Source organism: Tursiops truncatus, chromosome 8 (genome assembly GCF_011762595.2).
Source record: "Tursiops truncatus isolate mTurTru1 chromosome 8, mTurTru1.mat.Y, whole genome shotgun sequence".
NCBI lineage: Eukaryota > Metazoa > Chordata > Mammalia > Artiodactyla > Delphinidae > Tursiops > Tursiops truncatus.
Window position 1 is genome coordinate 91,193,828 of NC_047041.1, and position 26,008 is coordinate 91,219,835.

At 41.0% G+C, this 26,008-nt stretch overlaps 1 long non-coding RNA gene across 1 annotated transcript in view; it reads right to left on the bottom strand.

Moving 5' to 3' along the window:
- Positions 1–802: 802 nt before the first annotated feature.
- Positions 803–26,008, bottom strand: part of LOC141279277 (uncharacterized) — a 490,124-nt gene continuing 464,918 nt past the window's right edge. The window contains exon 4 of the long non-coding RNA XR_012333249.1: positions 803–871. This is a non-coding gene — a long non-coding RNA (uncharacterized lncRNA). The remainder of the gene's footprint in view (positions 872–26,008) is intronic.

Genomic DNA, 26,008 nt, shown 5'->3' on the forward strand with positions numbered 1-26,008 from the left:
AGTATTTGTACAGCCCAAAATTCTAATATGTCAGGAATGGAAGGGTCTGTTTGGAGTCTCTTTTCCTGAACAGTGTTCCTAAAGTGTATTAAGAGTTCGTGTACACGATCTCATCTCATACACACAAAACCTGTTGTAGACAATACAGGTATCCCCATTTTACAGATGAGAATAATTCAGATTAGAGGTTTTCAAAATATCTAGGTAGCTCCCTCAAGGTCCCACAGCTACAAATTTCCTTCAAACTTTGGTTCAATCAATGAAATAAAAGCATCCTCCCATGCTCCATGAATGTGATTTCTCTATGAGGACAATGGGGCTAATTCACCAGCAGAAGATGTCATCCCAGCTCTGCTAGTATTAGCTGTGTGACTTTGAACCAGTCACTTGACCTCTCTGAGCCTCCCCTCTTTTTTGTCTGTACACTGATAAAGTTGGGTGAATGGATTAACTTTGGGATGCTAGAATAGAAGTTGAACATTTTTAAAAAAGATACGGAAGCTTGAGATCTCTTAGCTTGCAAACTGGAAGCGACTCAGTGATTGAAAGGAGTCAGATACGACTGGACTATTCCACTGTTTATGACAACACAAGGCACTGGTCATCCCTGGACCACTCCCCCAACCCACCTCTCTCTCCTTTGCTTTGGGCAGTAGGCCCCAATTATTGACAGGTGGAAGCATCTTTCCATCCTTGCCTTTGACATGCAGTATGGGAGACAGCTTTGAATTTGATGAAGTAAAGAGTCTGTCAGCCTTCCTGCTTCACAGCACTCAAAGAAAGCTTACCTGCACAAGTGTGTGTCGGCAGCACATGGCCCACTTCTAAGAGGATTGCACATCAGGATCAAGACATGGAGAGCAACTACTCCCTGGAAATGTTTAAGCAAAGAAAAAGGTATAGTCTAAGAATCTTCAGATTTTTTTTTACATTCTCTTTAATGAAGCCAGCTTGGGATAGGACATGGTTGACAGCATTTCCCCAGACAGAATGTTAAATATTGCCTTCAAACCAGAAAATTACTCATTGATTTGACCTGTATAAAAGATAAACGTCTATTCAACTCTGTTCTATTCCAGTGTGGGCTTTATTGTTTTTAGTGAAACAATCTGAGCCAGCCTCCTAATGAAGCAACCCAGCATACAAACACATCAAGTATACGGCACAGGCACAGAGCCCTTGCCAACCAAACGCAACACCCCAGAAGGCCACCCACAGCTGCTGAGAGCAGGGTGTGCACACCAGCTTAACAAGGTGGCTGCCCTACGCCAGCGCAACAGCAGACACACAGCCCAGGAGCAAACAGACATGGCAAATGAAAACTCTGGCTAAGGATGGAGCAGAAACAACAGCTTATAATTCACTGCCTCAAGAGCCTCTGAAGTCACTACCATTCCAGCTTTGGCTAAAGACAATTTTCATCATGACAGGTGACTACCATCTGTAAGACCCTGTCAGACCACATATGCCTAATAATGGTCTCTCCTTTTTACCCAGTGTTTTACAGCTCACATAGGGCCACCACATGCCCCGTCTCATTTGATTCTCTTAACAACACTATTAAACATGTGGTACAGGGACTCACTGCACTGGCTGCATTTTGTTTTTCAGAGTGATGCTATCAAGTAGTATTGTATCTATTTGTTGGTTCAGCGAGCTCGTATGCAGGGTCCGCTCTGTTCCAGGCACTCGGAGAAGATGGAGGGGCACACAGAAGGAAGGAGAGAAAGCGGAGGAGAGTCAAATATGGCCTCCATGTGAATGTTTTCAAGGAGTTAATCTCAAGAGGAGGCAGAAGGGTAAACAGATAACTCTAATTCAATCTTGACAGAACTGAGAGGGAGGTATTCATAATCCCCAAGGGGAGCAGTGATGTGATTCTGAAGAGTTTTCTAAATGGTAAAAAGAATTTAAGTAAACTTTTCATTCCGATTCTTAGAAAAAGTTATAATTATGAAACAATATGCACTTTAAGTTTTTAGATTAGTTAATAAGCTTATGAAATATTTTATTACTGCTTATTTTCTTAAGACTAACAACAAAACCTCCAGGTAAGACAAGCAGGCACTGTTATCCTTATTTTACAGAGGCTCACGGAAGTTGAATGGCTTATGCAAGGCAACAGGTCAGAAATTCGAATTTACTAGGGAATTGCTGATGCTCAGTTCAAACCTGGATTCTAATCCAGTGCTTCTCAAATTTAATGAATATAAAAACCACTTGGGGATCTTGTTCAATTACAGATTCAGGTTTGTCAGTCTGGCGTGGGGTCTGAAAGTCAGCGTTTCTAACAAGCTGCCTAGTGATGCTGCTGCTGCTGGTCCATGGACCTGGCTTTGAGTAACAAGGATCCAGAGTGATGTCTTTGCCCTACATGTGTGTATTATAAAAAGGTGGGGGGGGGGGGCACAATCAGCATGCATGAATGCTAGCAACAGTGAATTGGTTTATCAGAAATCAGAGGGAAGGGGGGACCTTCAAGATGGCGAAGGAGTAAGACGTGGAGATCACCTTCCTCCCCACAAATACATCAAAGATACATCTACATGTGGAAAAACTCCTACAGAACACCTACTGAACGCTGGCAGAAGACCTCAGACCTCCCAAAAGGCAAGAAACTCCCCACGTACCTGGGTAGGGCAAAAGAAATAACAGAGACAAAAGAATAGGGACCGGACCTGTGCCTCTGGGAGGGAGCTGTGAAGGAGGAAAAGTTTCCACACACTAGGAAGCCCCTTCGCTGGTGGAGACAGGGTGTGGGCATGGGGGAAGCTTCGGAGCCACGGAGGAGAGCACAGCAACAGGGGTGCAGAGGGCAAAGCGGAGAGATTCCCGCACAGAGGATCGGTGCCAACCAGAACTCACCAGCCCGAGAGGCTTGTCTGCTCACCCTCTGGGGCAGACAGGGGCTGGGAGCTGAGGCTCGGGCTACAGAGGTCCGATCCCAGGGAGAGGACCGGGGATGGCTGCGTGAACACAGCCTGAAGGGGGCTAGTGAGCCGCAGCTAGCTGGGAGGGAGTCCAGGAAAAAGTCTGGAACTGCCGAAGAGGCAAGAGACCATTGTTTCTGGGTGCACAAGGAGAGGGGATTCCTTCCCTGTGTGCCCACAGAAGGCAGAGCACCGCCTAAGTGAGCTCCAGAGAAGGGCACGAGCCCCAGCTATCAGGATGGACCCCAGAGATGGGCATGAAACGCTAACACTGCTGCTGCCACCAAGAAGCCTGTGTGCAAGCACAGGTCACTATCCACACCTCGCCTCCTGGGAGACTGTGCAGCCCGCCACTGCCAGGGTCCCATGATCCAGGGACAACTTCCTTGGGAGAACACACGGCGCGTCTCAGGCTGTTGCAATGTCATGCCAGCCTCTGCCACTACAGGCTCGCCCCGCATTACAATTATGACTACCGTATCCCTCCCTCACCCTGGCCTGAGCAAGCAAGAGCACCCTAATCACGCTCTGCTTTTAACCCGATCTTGTCTGGGTGGGAACAGATGCCCGAGGGCAACTGACAGGCAGAGGTGGGGCCAAAACCAAAGCAGGAACCCCAGGAGCTGTGCGAACAAAGAAGAGAAAGGGAAATCTCTCCGTGCAGCCTCAGGAACAGCAGACTAAATGCCCACAATCAACTTGATGTATGCTGCATCTGTGGAATACCTGAATAGACAATGAATCATCCCCAAATTGAGGTGGTGGACTTTGGGAGCAACTGTAGACTTGGAGTTTGCTTTCTGTGACTGATTTGTTTCTGATTTTTATATTTATCTTAGTTTAGTTTTTAGCTCTTGTTATCATTGGTGGATTTGTTTATTAGTTTGGTTGCTCTCTTCTTTTTTATTATTTAAATAATTTTTCTTTCTTTCTTTATTTTTTTTTCTCCCTTTTCTTCTGAGCCGTGTGGCTGAAAGGGTCTTGGTGCTCTGGCCTGGTATCAGGCCTGAGCCTCTGAGTGGGAGAGACGAGTTCAGGACATTGAACCACCAGAGAATTCCCAGCCCTACGTAACTACAATCAGTGAGAGCTCTCGCAGAGATCTCCATCTCAACGCTAAGACCCAGCTCCACCCAACAGCCAGCAAGCACCAGTGCTGGATGCCCCATGCCAAACAACTAGCAACAAAGGAACACAACCCCACCCATTAGCAGAGAGGTTGCCTAAAATCATACTAAGTTCACAGACACCCAAAAACACACCACTGGACGTGGTCCTGCCCATCAGAGAGACAAGATCCAGCCCCACCCACCAGAACACAGGCACCAATCCCCTCCACCAGGAAGACAACACAAGCCACTGAACCAACCTCACCCACTGGGGGCAGAAACCAAAAACAATGGGCAATACAAACATGCAGCCTGTGAAAAGGAGACTCCAAACACAGTGAGTTAAACAAAATGAGAAGACAGAGAAATACGCAGCAGATGAAGAAGAAAGGTAAAAACTCACCAGACCAAACAAATGAAGAGAAAATAGGCAGTCTACCTGAAAAGGAATTCAGAGTAATGATAGTAAAGATGATCCAAAAGCTTGGAAACAGATTGGAGAAAATAGAAGAAACGTTTAACAAGGACCTAGAAGAACTAAAGGGCAAAGAAACAATGATGAACAACACAATAAATGAAATTAAAATTTCTCTAGAACGAATCACTAGCAAAATAACTGAGGAAGAAGAATGGAAAGGTGACCTGGAAGACAAAATAGTAGAAATAACGGCCGCAGAGCAGAATAAAGAAAAAAGAATGAAAGGAATTGAGGACAGTCTCAGACACCTCTGGGACAACATTAAATGCACCAACATTCAAATTATAGGGGTCCCAGAAAAAGAAGAGAATAACAAAGGGACTGAGAAAATATTTAAAGAGATTATAGTTGAAAACTTCCCTAACAAATGGAAAGGAAATAGTCAATCAAGTCCAGAAAGTGCAGAGAGTCCCCTACAGGATAAATCCAAGGAGAAAAATGCCAAGACACATATTAATCAAACTATCAAAAATTAAAAACAAAGAACAAATATTAAAAGCAGTAAGGGAAAAGCAACAAATACAAACAAGGAATCCCCATAAGGTTAACAGCTGATCTTTCAGCAGAAACTCTGCAAGCCAGAAAGGGGTGCCAGGACATATTGAAAGTGATAAAAGGGAAAAACCTACAACCAAGATTACTGTACCCAGCGAGGATCTCATTCAGTTTCGAAGGAGAAATTAAAACCTTTTCAGACAGGGAAAAGCTAAAAGAATTCAGCACCACCAAACCAGCTTTACAACAAATGCTAAAGGAACTTCTCTAGGCAGGAAACACAAGAGAAGGAAAAGACCTACAATAACAAACCCAAAACAATTAAGAAACTGGGAATAGGAACATACATATCGAACATTACCTTAATGTAAATGGATTAAATGCTCCAACCAAAAGACATAGACTGGCTGAATGGATACAAAAACAAGACCCATATATGTGCTGTCTACAAATGACCCACTTCAGACCTACGGACACATAGAGACTGCAAGTGAGGGGATGGAAAAAGATATTCCATGCAAATGGAAATCAAAAGAAAGCTAGAGTAGCAATTCTCATATCAGACAAAATAGAGTTTAAAATAAAGACTATTACAAGAGACAAAGAAGGACACCACATAATGATCAAGGGATCAATCCAAGAAGAAGATATAACAATTGTAAATATTTATGCACCCAACATAGGAGCACCTCAATACATAACGCAAATGCTAACAGCCATAAAAGGGGAAATCAACAGTAACACATTCACAGTAGGGGACTTTAACACCCCATTTTCACCAATGGACAGATCATCCAAAATGAAAGTAAATAAGGAAACACAAGCTTTAAATGATACATTAAACAAGGTGGACTTAATTGATATTTATAGGACATTCCGTCCAAAAATAACAGAATACACTTTCTTCTCAAGTGCTCATGGAACATTCTCCAGGATAGATCATATCCTGGGTCAGAAATCAAGCCTTGGTAAATTTAAGAAAATTGAAATCATATCAAGTACCTTTTATGACCACAGCACTATGAGACTAGATCTCAATTACAGGAGAAAAACTGTAAAAAATACAAACACATGGAGGCTAAATAATACACTACTAAATAACCAAGAGATCACTGAAGAAATCAAAGAGGAAATCAAAAAATACCGAGAAACAAATGACAATGAAAACATGACCACCCAAAACCTACGGGATGCAGCAAAAGAAGTTCTAAGAGGGACGTTAGTAGCAACACAATCCTACTTCAAGAAACAAGAAAAATCTCAAATAAACAACCTAACCTTACACCTAAAGCAATTAGAGAAAAAGAACAAAAAACCCCAAAGTTATCAGAAGGAAAGAAATCATAAAGATCCGATCAGAAATAAATGAAAAAGAAATGAAGGAAACGATAGCAAAGATCAATAAAACTAAAAGCTGGTTATTTGAGACAATAAAATAGATGAACCATAGCCAGACTCATCAAGAAAAAAAGGAAGAAGACTCAAATCAACAGATTTAGAAATGAAAAAGGAGAAGTAATATCTGACACCACAGAAATACAAAGGACCATCAGAGATTACTACAAGCAACTATATGCCTATAAAATGGAAAACCTGGAAGAAATGGACAGATTCTTAGAAAAGCACAACCTTCCAAGACTGAACCAGGAAGATACAGAAAATATAAAGAGACCAATCACAAGCACTGAAGTTGAAACTGTGATTAAAAATCTTCCAACAAACAAAAGCCCAGGACCAGATGGCTTCACAGGCAAATTCTATCAAACATTTAGAGAAGAGCTAACACCTATCCTTCTCAAACTCTTCCAAAATACAGCTGAAGGAGGAACACTCCCAAAGTCATTCTTCGAGGCCATCATCACCCTACTACCAAAACCAGACAAAGATATCACAAAAAAAGAAAACTACAGGCCAATATCACTGATGAACATAGATGCAAAAATCATCAACAAAATACTAGCAAACAGAATCCAACAGCACATTAAAAGGATCATACACCATGATCAATGGGGTTTATCCCAGGAACGCAAGGATTCTTCAATATAGGCAAATCAATCAATGTGATATACCATATTAACGAACTGAAGGATAAAAACCATAATATCATCTCAATAGATGCAGAAAAATCTTTGGACAAAATTCAACACCCATTTATGATAAAAACTCTCCAGAAAGTGGGCATAGAGGGAACCTACCTCAACATAATAAAGGTCATATATGACAAACCCACGGGCAATATCATTCTCAATGGTGAAAAAGTGAGACCATTTCCTCTAGATAAGGAACAAGACAAGGTTGCCCACTCTCACTACTATTATTCAACATAGTTTTGGAAGTTTTAGCCATGGCAATCAGAGAAGAAAAAGAAATAAAAGGAATCCAAATCAGAAAAGAAGAAGTAAAACTGTCACTGTTTGCAGATGACATGATACTATACATAGAGTATCCTAAAGATGCTACCAGAAAACTACTAGAGCTAATCAATGAATCTGGTAAAGTTTCAGGATACAAAATTAATGCACGGAAATCTCTTGCATTCCTATACACTAACCACGAAAAATCTGAAAGAGAAATTAAGGAAACAATCGCATTCAGCATTGCAAGAAAAAGAATAAAATACCTAGGAATAAACCTACCTAAGGAGACAAAAGACCTGTATGCAGAAAACTACAAGACACTGATGAAAGAAATTAAAGAAGATACAAACAGATGGAGAGATATACCATGTTCTTGGATTGGAAGAATCAACAGTGTGAAAATAACTATACTACCCAAAGCAATCTATAGATTCAGTGCAATCCCTATCAAACTATGAATGGCATTTTTCACAGAACTAAAACGAAAAACTTTACAATTTGTACAGAAACACAAAAGACCCTGAACAGCGAAAGCAATCTTGAGAAAGAAACATGGGGCTGGAAGAATCAGGCTCCCTGACTTCAGACTATACTACAAAGCTACAGTAATCAAGACACTATGATACTGGCACAAAAACAGAAATATACATCATTGGAACAGGATAGAAAGCCCAGAGATAAACCCATGCACATATGGTCACCTTATCTTTGATAAGGTGACCATATACAATAAGAATATACAATGGGGAAAAGACAGCCCCTTCAATAAGTGGTGCTGGGAAAACTGGACAGCTACATGTAAAAGAATGAAATGAGAACACTTCCTAACACCATACACAAAAATAAACTCAAAATGCATTAAGGACCTAAATGTAAGGACAGACACTATAAAACTCTTAGAGGAAGACACAGGCAGAATCTGTGACATAAATCACAGGAAGATCCTTTTTAACCACCGCCTAGAGAAATGGAACTAAAAACAAAAATAAACAAATGGGACCTAATGAAACTTCAAAGCTTTTGCACAGCAAAGGAAACCATATACAAGATGAAAAGACAACCCTCAGAATGGGAGAAAATATTTGCAAACAAAGCAACAGACAAAGGATTAATCTCCAAAATATTCAAGCAGCTCATGCAGCTCAATAAAAAAAAAACAAACAACCCAATCTGAAAATGGGCAGAAGACCTAAATAGACATTTCTCCAAAGAAGATATACAGATTGCCAACAAACACATGAAAGGATGCACATCACTAATCATTAGAGAAATGCAAATCAAAACTACAATAAGGTATCACCTCACATCAGTCAGAATGGCCATCATCAAAAAATCTACAAACAATAAATGCTGGAGAGGGTATGGAGAGAAGGGAACTCTCTTGTACTGTTGGTGGGAATGTAAATTGATACAGCCACTATGGAGAACAATATGGAGGTTCCTTACAAAACTAAAAGTAGAGCTACCATATGACCCAGCAATCCCACTACTGGGCATATACCCTGAGAAAACCATAATTCAAAAAGAGACGTGTACCACAATGTTCATTGCAGCTGTATTTACAATAGCCAGGACATGGAAGCAACCTATGTGTCCATCGACAGATGAATGGATAAAGAAGGTGTGGCACATATATACAATGGAATATTAGCCATAAAAAGAAACGAAATTGAGTTATTTGTAGTGAGGAGGATGGACCTAGAGTCTGTCATACAGAGTGAAGTAAGTCAGAAAGAGAAAAAAAAATACTGTTTGTTAACACATATATATGGAATCTAAAATAAAATGGTTCCAATGAACCTAGGAGCAGGACAGGAATAAAGACGCAGACGTAGAAAATGGACTTGAGGACACAGGGAGGGGGAAGGGTAAGCTGGGATGAAGTGAGAGAGTGGCATGGACATATATACACTACCAAATGTAAAATATATAGCTAGTGGGAAGCAGCTGCATAGCACAGGGAGATCATCTCGATGCTTTGTGACCACCCAGAGGGGTGGGATAGGGAGGGTGGGAGGGAGACGCCAGAGGGAGCGGTATGGGGATATATGTATACATATAGCTGATTCAGTTTGTTATACAGCAGAAACTAACACAACATTTTAAAGCAATTATACTCCAATAAAAATGTTTTAAAAAAAAAGCAATTTGAGGGCAAAATAGTAGAAAATTAGGGGAAAACAGCCTTAAAATTTAAGGACAGGCCCAGGGTTTTGAAGACCTAACTTAGCTGAAGGAACCTTAGACAAGGCCAGTAGTGCCATACCTGCAGTTCTCAATTTTCCAGGGTTCCAAGAAAGCACCAAGAAGGATCTGTGAATTATTTTAAATATTCAAAAACTAACTATCGGAAACTGAATGTTTATACAAGGCCTCATATACTAATGAAAACATGGACTCATTAAAGATATTTACTACTGTTTTGTTCCTATCGTTGGCTTAATTCTTATTGTTCATGCTGCATGCTCAGATATATATATATCTTTAATTAAGAATAGGAAAACAAATTTAGTATTAATGCAGTTCAAGTAGTAGATGGAGATTAAGAGAAGGAATACTTGGTAGTGAAAATGTTGGGATCTAATCCAAATCCCTTATTTTATGGAGTTGTTTTTATTTGTTGCTTTGTTTTGTGTTTTGTGGGTTTTGTGTATTGGTTTTGTGTTAGATTAGGCCCATAAATATTAAGTAACTAAGCAAAGGTTTAAGAGTAAGCAAATAGAAGAACCAGAATCAGATCCCTAATGTTCATGTTAATAATAAATAATCGTCACCATTTAATAATTTATTAAATTATTAACATTTAATAATAGCCTATTATGTGCCAGTCACCTACATTAATTTTCACATTAAATCATCAAAATAACTGAGAGGAAAAAATCTTATATCTCCATTTTATAGGCGAGGAATCTGAACCTCAGAGACATGCAGTAACTTGCCCAAGAAAACACAGCAAGTAAAATGTTTATCCAGAAATGGAGCCTAAATCCCTACCCCAAAGCCAATTCTTCTAATTGAAATCCCAGTTCCAATTCTCTCAAGTTGCTGTTAGACTCCAGGATCATCATACGGAGTATCTGAGCACTAGAGAAGTTGCTGGTATATTTATTTGAACCTGGCCTCTTTCCAAAACAGTCTGTGAGATGTAGAGGAAATGTGAACAGAGAGCAGCCCTGAGTTCCACCCATAGCAACGTTCCCCTCAGCAGCAGATCACTATGTTGCCATTTCTCCAAAAATCTCTGAAACTTTCACTGCTACAGACACACAAAAAGAAGGGCATTCATCTCAGAAAGAGACTGGTGAGAATGCAAACCGAATTTTCTACCTTTTGCCCTATGGGTGCAGCAGAATAAACACAGGAATCAAATAAATCCAGATTTACATCCAACTCCCCACTTATTGTGCTGGCTTGTGATCATTGACAAACCACTGGTCCCTCTGAGCGATTTTTATCATCCGATAAAAGAGAAATAATACCACCTGCTTCACTGGATGGTAGTGAGGATTAAATAAGCTTGTGTAGGTGAAGCCCCTGGCACAGGTGAAGAACCAAACAAATATATCAGTAGCCCTTATTTGATGAGCTAGTTACCACCTTAGAAAACACAATTTACTTTTGGCATGTCTCAGCCAGATCACGGGCTGCCAACTGAAGTTGCCCTCTTGGCTTGAATTAATCCAGAATGAAAAACCTGAGCATTTGTTTATCCAACCTTATTTGGGGCATATTCCAAAATACTGACGCTGGATGGCCATAGGCTAATGACAGCATCCATTCTGAAAATAAACGTCACTCGGCAAAGACCACTAATGTGGCCAGAGCAGAATCAGTGTGACCAACCAGAGGACAGTGTCCATTGCTCAGGGCAAGTATCAGACTGGATAGATTCTAATTTGGACTTCATTTTTCATCTCTTTCTATTGCCAACTAAAAACTGTCACTCGACATCGGGCTCTATAAGAATGAAGTCACTAGTCATTGCAGTCACTGGCCTTCAGCCCTCAAAGGAGTTCAGGGAGGAGATCAGGAATGAGGCCCTCTGTGCTCTGGAAAAACTGGCAGAATGGGCCTTGAGAGGATTAGATATTTGGGGGAGAAGATTTTATGAGCCCTATTTCTTGCATCTTCTCATATCTAGAAAAACATTAAAATCATGAACGGGGACATGTGTCCCTCGTGACCAGCCGCCAGCCTCCGTCAGCATGTGTGCCTGACTGCACACCTCCCGCTTCACTAAAATCACATGTGTATTGACCCTCTCCCTTACCTCTTCAGAGTAGCTCCTCAGAGCTATCTGAGAGGCTGTCTCCTGAGCTACAGTTCGCATTCTGCCCCAAGTAAAACTTAATTCACAGCTCCCACGTTATGCATTTTTTTCAGCTGACACCATCAGGGTTAGAAAGTTGAGTCTGATGAAGTCATTTCTCCCCCGTCTCCCCAGCCCAGTCATGTTTTGCTTACCTCACTCTGAAAAAAAAAAAAAAAATCGATTTTCCCAGCTAGCACTCCAAAGGAAGAAAGCATGAACAGAAGAGCACTACGGTGCCAAACTGGTTATACTGTGACATCTTGGAAAGTAAAAGGGTGGACGGTGAAACACAACAATGCAACCCTATCTTTCCTGTCTTTAAAAACAGAGAATGATGGTTTTGTTCAGGGAACTAAAACAAAACCCTGGGGGGAGAAAACTAAACTTTAATTTTTAAAGACTTCTAGTGCTCAGTGAAACCAATTGATGCCTCTGATTCTTCTGCTCTATTCAGACTCTCTTTGCACAGCCAGCACCAGACCTCCCATATTCAAACAGACTGACAAATAATGATTTTTAACGCCACCAGGGAAGGACTTCTTAGTCAGCTCTAGAGAACACACGTGTGGAATGAGTTTTGCAAGTTGACTCAAGTCAGCCCCAGCTGGATCCCTTCTCCTGCTGAAAAGGCAAGCCCAGACAGGCAGCCTGGACTCCAGCAAAGAGCAATCTGCCATCCAGTGTGGCCACGGCTTTCTGAGAATCCCCTGTACTTCCTAAGACATGGGTCACTCTACAGAGTCAGAAAGGGAACTATAGGTTAGACCTGAGTAAAAAGATGTTTGGGGTTGAAGTAGATGAAGAGTAGGGAATTTAGGACTCCCTTCTCAATGCTGTGAGAAAAGTCTACCATGGCTTGGCTCACTTCTCCAGTCTGCTCCAGCCAACTGAATTACAGCTCCAGCCAACTGAATTACAGCTCTGAATTACAACTGAATTGAAGCTCCAGCCAACTGAATTACAGCTCCTTGAACTAGCCCTGTCTGCTCTCACATTACAGGTTAGCTCAACAATTGTGTCCTCCAAATATATTCCCTCTTAGTAGCGCTTATCCCACTGCATTGTAAATGCCTGCTTTTTAACCCCTGTTCTCTAGGATATGGTGAGTTCTTTGAGCTGGATCTTTTTCATTCTTGTGTCTTTAGTGCCTGATAATAGGTATTTATTAACATTTTGGACTGAATGCTAAGTGCATGAATAAATAAATAAAAGAATGAGGAAAGGTTGCTGTTTCTGACCCTATCACTAGTAGGCTCTTGACAACATATTAAGCCATACCATTTAATGAGTTCTCACTTTGTGCTAGTAACAAGCTAAGTGCTTTACATACAGTGTTCCTTTTCATCTTCACACCACCACTGTGAGATAGTAAAAATTATTAGCCTCATTTCAGCAGGAAAAAAAAATAATCAGAGGCTTGGGAAATAGAGAAACTTACACAAGTTCACACGTTTAGAAAGTAACAGTCAAGACTTGCGTCACAATGTGTTGTCTCCCTATGATAGTCAAGATGTGAACAAACGCTAGGGGCACTCAGAGTATAGAATACTTAAATTCCTCTCTTGAAGCTATTTATTTTTTTCATTCATTCATCCATCCACCAGTTTCGTATCCATTAAGTATTTATTTAGAACCTACTTTAAATGGGGCTCTGTGTGAGGCTCCAGAGGATGCAAAATGAACAACACCCCTTATTTTCAAAGAGTTTGCTGTTTAGTTGGAAAGATGATGACAGAGAGCTGCAATATAAGTTAAATCCCTCAAAAGCTATGAAATGTACAAGAAATTAAAGGAGAAAATAATCTCAATCACAGTTTTTAAACAGACCCTTTGTCTCTTTCCACCCCCCAAATGGTACCCCACCTGCTCCACCAGCAGGAATCCAAGCAGTAGCACATCTTTTTTTTTTTTTTTAATTAATTTATTTATTTTTGGCTGTGTTGGGTCTTCGTTGCTGCACGCGGGCTTTAGTTGCGGCGAGCGGGGGCTGCTCTTCGTTGCGGTGCACAGGCTTCTCATTGCAGGGGCTTCTCTTGTTCTGGAGCAAAAGCTCTAGGTGCGTGGGCTTCAGTAGTTGTGGCATGTGAACTCAGTAGTTGTGGCTCGCAGGCTCTAGAGCACAGGCTCAGTAGTTGTGGCACACAGGCTTAGTTGCTCCGCGGTATGTGGGATCTTCCCGGACCAGGGATCGAACCCGTGTCCCCTGCGTTGGCAGGCAGGTTCTTAACCACAACCAGGGAAGCCCACACATCTTTTTATTTAAACACTTAAAATGTATTTTCATCAAGGTACTGCCTGTTGTCAGGGAGGGGGAAATTTTCCCCTCTACCCCTCTTAAATTCTTCTGGCTGAACTAATAATAAAATTAACATAAGACAGAGTAACAGAAAAAAAAAGAAACAAATTTCAATTTGTGCACATGGAGGTCTCATAGAAACAGGACCTGAGAAGTGGCCAAAGCAGACAGCTTTTATACTTTTTAGGCAGAGACATGATACATTTGTGAGGAACTGACAGGACAAAGAAACTTGGGTTTTGGGTGCTCAATTAGTGATGAATCTAAACAGAGTTTGGGTTTGGGGTAGTAAATTAAAGTAACAAGGTCTGTTTATACAGGTTTTTCGGACTGAATTCCCTGTCTCTCTCAATAAGAGTGTCCTTCTACCTCCAGATGCAGGGAGTACACCTTTCACATGAGAGATTTCTTTCCTGCCTTCAGGGAGGGTCGGAACATCCCTTTTGCATTGGCCATTTTTTAAGTAACTTTAAATCGAAATAATCAATATACTGTTGTGGCATATTTTGGGGCAGTCCACCCTGAGCCCCAGAACATTCAGTGACTTCTGAATGTTTAAAAACATTCAGTGACTTCTCATCATTAAGCAAAAATCTCTGAACTCATTAAGATGCTATAATTTGGTCCCACCTGCATTTCCAGGTTTATGCCCTGCATCTCTTTTAAAATTCCTGCCTGGTTGTCACCATTTATAAACTCTATTCTGTTCCCTCCTGCCTCTGCATTTTTGCTCCAGCTACTTCCATTGGGATTAGATTTATTCTTTCTATTTAGGCTTTTCTGCCACCTGTACGGTTTCTCCTGGATTCTTCTAAAACATTTTGCTTCATAAAGATATCTTCTTTCTCATACAGCTCTGTCAAAAAATACTGAATTATCCTTGGTTGGAATTAACTGTTTATATCTCAGAGTCCTTGTCCTAGCCTATGAACATCTTAATAACCACAACAGTTTCTCATCCATCTTCATATCCTCAGTGCCTAACACAATGGCATGTGCTGCATTCTCAGTGAATGTCTGCTAAAATGAATGGACTGACCAGTCTTGTGTAACATTTGCTTGTTCAAACATCCTATTTCCCATTCAGTTTGAAAGCTTTGTGAGAGCTGAGACTATATGTATATCTTGGCGTCTTTCACTTTCACCTCACCATAGTTCCTAGTACAGCCTTTGTATACAGTAAGTGCCCGGAAAATATTTTTTGATGAATGGAAAACTGTCCATTATAAGATAGGAATGATTTTATCTAGTTTATTCATTGCTGCATTTGTTGTATCTAGACATGGTAGATATTCAATAAATGACTGTAAAGTAAATGGATGCCAATTCCCAAATATCTAGTCACGGAATTAAATGGACATACTGTTTGCCTGACCTGCCCCTGCTCTTCTGACCCGTTCTCCACTCCCTGCATGGTAACTGCAGAAGTAGACACTTTATGAAATGTGTGATTTTCTCCCAGCTGGAGTTGGTGGATCCAAGGAAGAGAAACCATAATCAAACTACCAATTCTGGCTCTTTCCTAGAATTTTTGGACTTAAGACGCAATGAATCAAGTTGATTAGCTAGAGCTGTTAGATGAAGAAATTAAGGTAAGAGGTAGTCATGATGACCCCAAAGTTTTTGAGTGCAATTGTCCCTTAAGTTAAGTTGCAAATTTGTCCTCTCTATGACATAGTTGTGCTGTATGATATCTGGGCAAACAAACACCTCATGCTTTTTTTTTTTTCCTCAAACTGTTCAAGATGGATTTTTGTCACTTACTTCCAAAAGAGCCTTAATGATTGCAGAGATCATTCTGGTAAAAGACACAGGTGATGATAGAGCCTGGAGAATAGGAAGAATAACTAACACTAAATTACACTACAGAACTATAGACATTTACCTAGGACTTTTCTAAGACAGGGAGACTCAAACAATAAGGAAAGCCACTGAGATGTTGTCTGACAAAATAAGACACTGCATGATAGTTTCATTTAAAAAATTACTAAGCAGTAGAGAAAGCAACCCAGGCCAGATCATATCAGTGGTATTCAATGAGAAGTTAGCAGTAGCCCAACTGGATTTGGAATGAAAGAGACGAGGGTAGAGAATAGCACTAAGAACTTGGATAAGAGCCTACCTTGTCGCAAAGAAATTCCTTCCTTTTTTCCTTCCTTCCACACACGTATATATAATATCTTTATATCAATATTATGTGCCAGGTATACTACTTAATGCTAAAGTTATGGAGAATAAAGTCTCCCTTTCCCTCAAGGATCTTTCTCATATCGAGGAGATGAGAATCTGGTGTGAGAGGTAGAGTACTTTGTGATAGGTATTATGGTCTAGAATTGCATTACGGGAGTGCTGGTTAGGGGAACCAAGCCAGTGTAAAGATTCCATGGAAAGTTTCACTGAAAAGGCACTGCTTGAGAAGACCTAAAAGGTGAGTAGATTTTACCTGTGCTAAGGATAGTGCTGTAGATGGGAGAGGGCATTCCAGGAAGAGAAAACAGCATATGCAAAGGCATGGTGACTGGATAGAACATGACATATTCAGAAAGGGTGGTAAGTCTTCCAAGTTTATGTTTCAGTGGGATAGGTAAACAGGTAAATCAACTATTGCGCTAAGTCCTTTGACAGAAATGAGCATGTATGGGCTTCCCTGGTGGCGCGGTGGTTGAGAGTCCGCCTGCCGATGCAGGGGACACGGGTTCGTGCCCCGGTCCGGGAGGATCCCACATGCCGCGGAGCAGCTGGGCCCGTGAGCCATGGCCGCTGAGCCTGCGCGTCCGGAGCCTGTGCTCCGCAACGGGAGAGGCCACAACAGTGAGAGGACCACGTACCGCAAAAAAAAAAAAAAAAAAAAAAGAAATGAGCATGTAGTCCTATGTAAAAACATATAAAGGAGGGCTTCCCTGGTGGCGCAGTGGTTGAGAGTCCGCCTGCCGATGCAGGGGACATGGGTTCGTGCCCCGGTCCGGGAAGATCCCACATGCCGCGGAGCGGCTGGGCCCGTGAGCCATGGCCGCTGGGCCTGCGCATCTGGAGCCTGTGCTCTGCAACGGGAGAGGCCACAACAGTGACAGGCCCGCATACCGCAAAAAAAAGAAAAAAAAACATATAAAGGAAAACCAACCCAGCGTGTTCAGGTGGTTAATGTTATGGAAGATTTCCTGGAGGAGGTGACACTATAGGTGAGTGTGAATGATAGAGGATATTCAAGTAGAGAAGGGATGGTAAGGGAGGATTTTCACGCAAAATGCAGAGTACCTGAACAAACATTGGAAAGCTTGCCTTACTCAATAACCAGAATTATTACATTCTCTCTGCTCCAGAAGCAACAGAGAGGAGGGTGCAATTTCATTAGCACTAAATATTGTCTTCCCAGAGAAGCTATATTCTAAAGCACAGGTAGCAGATTCAGTACAAGAAGCATAAAATCAGTGTAAATGAGGCAAACAGTCAAGATGGATGGGGTTAAATGGGAACTGGCACTTGGCTACCATGTTGAGAGGCAATAGGGAGTGGCAAAGACTGTGGCCAAGCAGATATAGTGCAGGGCCTATCTAGATATACAGCACTCTTCAGTTCCAAACAATTGTTGTCATGCAGGAACATAGCCTCAAAGTTTCTCGATCTTTCTTATTGCCAAGCAGATACAGATTGCGTGTGTCTAAGAAATTTCCTGATACCAATTTAACACTCCATGAATGTCACTCTTTATGTTAAGCAAAACACTTCTGCAAGTCAGAAACATATTGGAGCCCTATAGCTTGTGATGTTTGAATTAAGACTTAGATGACAGACATACTAAAAATGTACTTCAATAATCTGTCATGAATTTCTCCCTTCTAAGTTTGAATTAAACTTCAGAGTCAATTGGTATGTGGTATAATGCCTTACTATTTTTCTAAAGGAAAAACCGTAAAACCTGATTTTTCCCATTTCTTTATGTCCTGAGATCTGGCCTGGACTGAGAATTATATCAGAATTGAATATCAGTATCAACTAGCATGTGCTATAACAATTTTTATATTTTCTTTAAATGAAAATTCATAAAAGCCAAATTTTCCCATTTCTTTAAGTCCTATGATCTGGACTTCTGTATGTATTATATCAGCCGCTTAAGAAATGTCAAGGTTATTTAGGATGTCATGTACTAGTTAGTAACAGCATGCCTAATTACAGACCAGAGGAAACAGTTAGTTGGAGGGAATAGAGGAGAAGAGGACAAGATAAGAGAAGAATCCTTATAAATACCTCTTCCTGCTTATACTCACCTCTCATGCTCCCTACTCTGTATTGCACACATGACAAGGAATGTTAGATTGTCACCATCCCCCGGCCCTGTGGAACATCATGTTACTGTGTTAAAAACAGTGATTAAGTAAAACAAATGTTATAGTTATGAAAATTGAGGCTCCAAGAGATCAGTAATAATAACATCTGACATTTATGTGATGCTTTTAGTCTTCCAAGGGCCTTTCTGCCACCTAAGTCACGTGACACACGTGATAACATTTTTGGTAAATGGGGCAGAGATTGCCATCTTTATTATGCAGAGGAAACTAAGGTTTCGAGCAAGTCACTGCTCTACCACACATTAACTGTGTGAGATCAGACAAGGTATCTTAGCTCTGTATGTCTCAGCTTCAAATCTGAAATAGGAACATCAATAAAACTTACAAAGTTGCTGTTTTGAAGACCAGAAGAGATAGTTCATGGGATCTCAATGCCTATCTTAATGTAAGGGCGCAGATATTAGCTTTTCTTATCACCATTGTAATTAAGATGTTAACACATTTATCTAACAGATAAATCCTGCAATCTCAGTGGTTTTACCCACTTATTTAAAGTCCTGTTGGCAGGCTGAGGCAGGTGGGCAGAGGAGGGAGATAGAAATGATCTTGGCTCCACTCAGGAAGCCAGGGTTCTCTGTCAGCCTCTTGGTGTCCCTAGAAAGATCCCCTGTACTTGGCCTACATGAGGAAAAGGAGAGAGCATGAAGGGAGGTTTCTACAGTCTAGGCTTGGAAGTGGCCTTCTTTCCTTCCACCCGCATTCCATTAACTAGAACTCAGCCACATGGCCAAACTGACTATAATGAGCCTAGGAAACACAGCCTAATTGGATTTAGGAAGAGCAGAGAATCGCTTTGAATGAACACAGAGCCATCTGTGCCACAGGAAGTGACTTTGCACAGGTCCACCAGATGATAATTGTGAGAGCTGGAACTTCAAAGCAAGTCATCTGGCTCCAGGCCCAGAACTCTTCCCTCTACAACTGCCCAAGGTCCTACATGAAAACAGCAACCAGGTGCTCTAATTTGGAATTCCAGGATCTTTTCTCCCACCCTTTCTGGCTGGCAAATTCATGCTGATGAATTATAAATGGTAGGGTTCTTTCCATCACTGTGCTGTGCTTTATTACAGGTGCTCTGATAGCACATGCACTGAACTAGAAACCCAAGCTTTCTATTCTCTGAAGGCTGAGATCACCAAGAATGGTCTTACTCTGTGACTGTTTCATGTCTCCCCTGGGTGACAGATAGAACTGACCGTTCATTTCCCTTAGACAAGAACAATTTAGAGCAGCAACTAATGATACAGGGAGTGTTTATGTGTGCTGGATTTATGGTATGAGGTCACATTGCTTCATCATTTTTCTGCACACTGAAATTGAAGATAATTGGGCTATTTTTCAAAGCCAATGGAGTGTAGCTTTACTGAGAGGCATTGGCCACATTCAGATTCCTCTTTACTTGCTCTTGGTCCTGATTTAGGTTCTTTCTTCACCTTTGGGTAATATTAGGATCTTCACCTACTCGGAGGTGAATTTAGAGTGATTCAGAGAGAAGCCCTTCTGGAACCCTGAATGTAAACCCAAAGCGTCGACATCGTTCACGGTCCGAGCTAGAGAGTGCCAAGGCCCGATCAGAGCACGTCTGGCCCATTGGTGTCATGCCTGTCCTCACGAAATTGGACCAAACATGAAAGGCCTGTCTGAGAGACACAGCCATTTCTTTCCAGACACGAAGCCTCTAATTCAAGGAACTTCTCCTGAGTTAGCTGTTGTGCCAGTTTATAAGCTATGGACTTTGGAAACTGAGAACTTCCATCTAGCAGGATACATTTGGGTTTCTTTCTAATCTCAAAACCTGCTGGGAGAGAGTAGATATTAATGCAGAGTATATATGCTCTGAAGGCAGACAAAACTCATTTCAAATAGTGGTTTTACTCATAATCACTTCAATCTATGAACCAAATCCATCTCACCATCTGCTTTTGAAAATAAAGTTGTATTGGAACATGGCCACACACATTTGTTTACACGTTGTCTGTGGCTACCTGCACAGTCCAACAGCAGACTTGGGCAGGACGTATGCGGCCTGCAAAGCCACAGATGTCTATCGTTTGTCCTCTTGCAAAAAATACTGCAGATCTCAGCTTCTTCATCTGTTAAGTACAGGTAATTCTAACACAAAACTGTGGTGAGAATTAAATAAAATAGTGTATAAAAAGCACCTGGGGCAATTCCAAACACAAAATAGATCTTCGCTAAGTAGACGGTTTCTTGTCTCAAGTGTTGTATTGGGATACATTTGGGTGGCTGGAGTGCAGAGGCTCAGGGACACACAAATTCAATGTGACATATACAGAAGTAACACTCTTTAAGGAATAACCCTCTCACTGCGCCCCCCAACTCACGTGCAGCTCCAGGACTAAAAGAGCAAAGGAAACAAAATGTGAACACTTTCTTTTTTTTAACTGAAGTGTAGTTGATTTACAATGTTGTGTTAGTTTCTGGTATATACCAAAGTGATTCAGTTATACATATATGTATATTCTTTTTCATATTCTTTTCCATTATGGTTTATTATAGGATATTGAATATTGTTCCCTGTGTTATATAGTAGGACCTTGTTGTTTATCTATTTTATATAGAGTAGCTGGTACCTGCTAATCCCATGCTTCTAATTTATCTGTCCCCCATCTTCTTTCCCCTTTGGTAAACATGTTTGTTTCCTATGTCTGTGAGTCTGTTTCTAAAACATGAACACTGTCTAATATTAGCTGTACTCCTGCAGAAGGTAGGGAGATCGAGAAGGGGGCCTTCCATTATCTTGATATCACTGTTATAAGGTAAACCAGCCCATTTTGATATTCTTTTACCTTATTTACCTAAGAAAGAAGTACATAGCAATTTTTCACTAAAACTTCCCCCAAACAACCCATCTTACTCTGGAATTTATTATATGCATCCTTACTTCCACAAAGAACCAAATATATTCTGTAACTCAGAGAAAGGCTTCGTATTCTTAGTGTTCTAAGACCCATTTATTAGTAATTAATGCATGTGGCTCTAGATTAGGCCATTTACCGATATTATAAAATCTCATCTTCTCAACAACTCTTTATATTATCATTCTGAATCTACTGATGAAGAAACTGGGAGATGAAATAACCTTCTAAGTCTGTGCACCCAGTAATAGGCATAGATATAATTCAAAGCCACTCTAACTCTCTTCTGAGTCTGCCTAATCTTTAACAAAACTGGCAATGTCCGGAACTGCAAAAGGACTGGATTTTAACTGAACCAAAACAGTATCGTCAGAAAGCCTGAACAGCTGGCAAGAGGACAGAAGAAACAAATTTTACAAGTATACTCTGAATAACAAGTGTCGATATATAGTAAATCCTTTCTACAGGTACTGTATATCTCTAACTCTTCTCAAAAGTGTGGTGAAAAAGCTTTGGATCAGAAATAATAGGTCCTGGGCTCTAGTGCTGAATGAACCATGCCCCTGCTCTCAACTTTCCCATTTGTAAATGGGAAGCTCAAATGGTCTTTCAGGTCACTCTTTCTGAGCGTTTATGATACTTCCCAGGGAGCAAGCCTCAGTCACTGGGGACTGATACTGATACTCAAATGTGCAGTATCCTACCGTGAGCCTGTCCCAGAGCCCCTGCCACTGGGAACCACACACACACACATACACACACACACACACACACACTCTGAAAACACACACACACTGAACACACATTTTCTTTTCATAGTGCCTGATTTAAAACACATAACAATTAAAAGAAGTCAGTAAGAGAAAAATAAGCTCCATAAAAGTGCAGAGCTGGGTAGATAAAGGAAGAAAATAGAAACAAACAAGACATTTGCATAAGACTTCTGACACAGATTGGGAATAAAATATACATGAAAAGATGGCAAAAAATGAAAGTGTATCAAGTGATAAAAGCAAAGAAAAGCTTAATCAAAATATGCGCTTGTATGTAACACACACACACACACACACACACACACCCCCCCAAAGACATGCTCCTTCTATGAGCAAACAGAAAAAAAAAAGTGAAAATTCTAGGTTATTTCTGAGTCCAGGCACCTACTTGAAGAAGAAAAGTAAAGAAAAAAGGGGGTCTGGCTAACAGTTATCAAGGAACTACCCTGGGCTAGACCTTGGACATAGCTGACCTTCACAGCAGTTTACAGAGCAGCCCAGCCCAACTCATCTTAACACCTTTATGAAGAAGGCATGGTTATCCCCATTTTTTAAAAGCAACCGTTGCTCACAGGGGTGAATATCTTGCCCAAGACCACACTGCTAGTTAGTTTTCAAACCAACCATCAAATCCGGATCCAAAGTTCATGTTCTTTCCTCTAATACTACACAACTCCAAAGCCATTCTCACCTTCATCATATTATCCTACCCTAATTTTTAAAAGATAAGGATAAAGAGGGCAGATATTAATTTCCCTGTTTTTATTAAAAAAAGGAACTAATGTTTAGGAAAATTCAGCAACTTGCCCAAATTCACACACCAAGTAAAAAGAGTGGTGTGAATCCAGATGTTCTGACTGGTAAATCAGTTCCTCAGCTACTATTTTATAATGAAAATACTGACTCTTAATATCAGACTTTTTCTACTGAGAGGCATATGTCACATGTTCAGAGAACAGGTCTTAATAGTTGCGTGAATCTGTGTTCAAATCTGGGCTGGAATATTTATTAGCTATTTGGGAAAATTGTTTAATGTGTTCTTCTGTAGTACAGGGTTAATGAGCTATTTGGGAAAATTGTTTAATGTGTTCTTCTATAGTACAGGGTTAATGATATCTACTGCAAAGGTTTTTTTGGTGAGAATTAAATATTTTAATGTGACTGGGCAGCAGTAAGTGCTTAATTGAAAGCTGGTGGTTGTCTTAGGTAGGGTTCTTCAGAAGCAGACCATGAAAAGAGGATGTGTGCCCCCAGGAGAAAATCGAAAGGGAGTGGGAGATGCAGGACAGGGAAGGGAAAGGAGCCAAGCTAAGGTGCACTTCCAGGAAAAAAACCAGCTATCACCTAGTCCTGCAGAAAAAGACTAGAGAGTAAATTATATCTCAGATTTGCCGTGCTCCCCACCTTTCATACTCCTGTACCATGCAAGTCACTGAATAAAACTCGTGGCCAGAATGGTGAGGAAAGATGGGATGCAAAATCATAGAACCTTCTGGCTCTATACACTTGCAGGCAAAGTAGCTGGAGTACCCTAAGGGCAGAGTTACAGGACAACATCAGGGGCAGGAGTGGAGCTGGAAGGAGAGGATGTATGAACAAACAGAGGGAGATCCTAGGGCCTGGGCTGGATGAGGCAGTGTCTGCCACATTAGCATCATCATCATCATCATCATTATTATTACCTTTTAATAGGATGGAACTGGCATCTTTCTTTTATGTGCCTCATTTACAGGCATACCGGGAAAAATACATATATTCTCCTTGAGTCCCAGGTAGAAGGCAAGCCAATGTCCGATAAAGGATATTAGTTCACAGGAAGATATAGCCATTCTAGATGATAGTCAAAAATGGAAGCCCTAAGCTGAAAGCTTTATTAGGCAAACCTACAGCAGCCATTTTAGGCACTGTTCTCAGCTAAGGGACAAGATCCCAGCCTCTGTGATTTACTGGAGATGCAAAGCAATGAAACAATGCAGCAAATGGAGACTGGGAGAGACGGCTCTTTTATCACAGGAATAAAGGCACGTTCCCAGAACCACCGAAACCTTTTTATTTTTAAATTCCCCACCCCTTATTTAGTACAATTAAAGCCTGAATTCATTACACAAGGGGTAAACAAAGAGATATATTGCTTCCCAGAGACTCAAAAGGAGGTCTGGATTACCTTCTGAATTAATGCTACCTAACATATAGACCTCCAGCCCAGGCATAAGTTAGCATTAGGCATAACTTGAAAAAAATTAATCTGCATCCAGATTTTCTGGTTCCAGCTGGTTTCCTTTAATAATTCTTATAAAAAAAAGTGTTGTGCTTTTTTCTGCTTCACATTTTTCTTTGAACAGGATGTTGTATTTCCTAATGTCATGAGAATAGGTCATTGGGTAAAAGGTAAGCACGTGGACACATCTGTAGCTTTTTCCTAAGTAATGACTCAGAAGTCCTACTCTTGGTTTTTTGTGCTTTATTCATGGCAGTGGACTCTTCTGAGTGTGGGAAGCCTTGATTTATTATAATTATAACTGGTTCTGGAAAATAAAAGATTTAAAAAAAGGTATATTTTAAAGTTGCAGTGTCACCAGGAGATACAATTTGCCAGAGCCTTCCAACAGAAGGAAATTGGTGTTTGTGCTAAGCACAGCTCTAGGCTTGAATTCTGGACCTGAGGTTGGGCTGGGTTATGTCTCACAGGTACCTCAAAGTCTGTGAATCTCTATTTCCCTATCTGTACAATGGGGGAAATAATGTTACACATCTCATAGCTTTATTGTGAAGATTAAATGGGGTCATTGATTAAAGATATTCTGGGAAGTAATGGCCATAAAAAGCTTTCAATAATTATGAGGCATTATTAAGGTGTTATTTACCCTGCTGCATGATTTTGGGTCAGCCTTTAAGGCTTGGAAAAGTCTAAAAAAATCACCTGATATACCAGACCACCATAGTGGTGGAATAGTTGAGTGATTCTGAAAAGTAAACTAGCTAGAAAGAATTCATGATAGTTGTATATCAGTTGGAAAGGCAGTTCTAGAGAAAACTGTGTGACATATTATTTGGTTGGAGTGCATGTTAGTTTGCTCTTGCTACACAGTAAATTACCACAGATGCAGCAGCTTAGAACAACACACACCTTTATTCTCTCACAGTTTTTTTGGGTCATGAGTCTGGGCATGGCTTAGCTGAGTCCTCTGCTCAGTGTCCCAAAGCTGTAATCAAGGTTTGGTTTGGTCTGTGTTCTCATCTGAAGGCTTGACTAAGGAAGAATCCATCTTTGCACTCATTCAGGTTGCTGACAGAATTCATTTCTTTGTGGCCAGAGGATTCAGGACCTGGCTTCTTGTTGGTTGTGGGCTGGAGGCCACCATTAGGTTGTGAAGGCCACCTGAGGTTCCGAGAGGCCACCAACAATTCTTTGTCATGTGGGCTTCTCCAACCTGGTCACCCACTTCACCAAGCCTCTATGCAATGCACTATGATGGAGTCTTATTCAGTGTAACATAATCACTGGAGTGATTTTAAAGGAGACCATCCATTGCCTTTGTCATATTCTATTGGTAGAAATAAGTCAAATCCCACCTCCACTCAAGTGGATGGGATTATACAGGGATGTGTGTATAAAGAGTCTGCCTCCATTTTTTGATGTTTGACTTATGACAGCTTTTGCGCCTCATCCCTTCCTCTTTCCTTTCTGCCCCATATCTGTGCAAGCTGATAAGAAAGCCTGGGTGCTCTCTCATTTGACCCTGGCAGGAAGTTCAAATCACACAAGCCTCTGGCAATACACAGGAACCCTCACTCCTGCCCTACCCCTTAAACACCATAAAAACCTCAAGCCACTTTAGACATTCTTGGGAGCCACCTTGGCCTCCCCAGAAAGCCTCATTATGTTAGTAATAAATATTTGCATACTCCCTTGGGGTGTGTGTGGTGTCATCAGTCTTGATATCCAAGCCAAATTTGGGGTGGAAGTCCATTCCATGCTGTGTGGTGGCTATAACTGTGTAGTTATCTCTAGGAGGGGTCATGGGGGACAGCC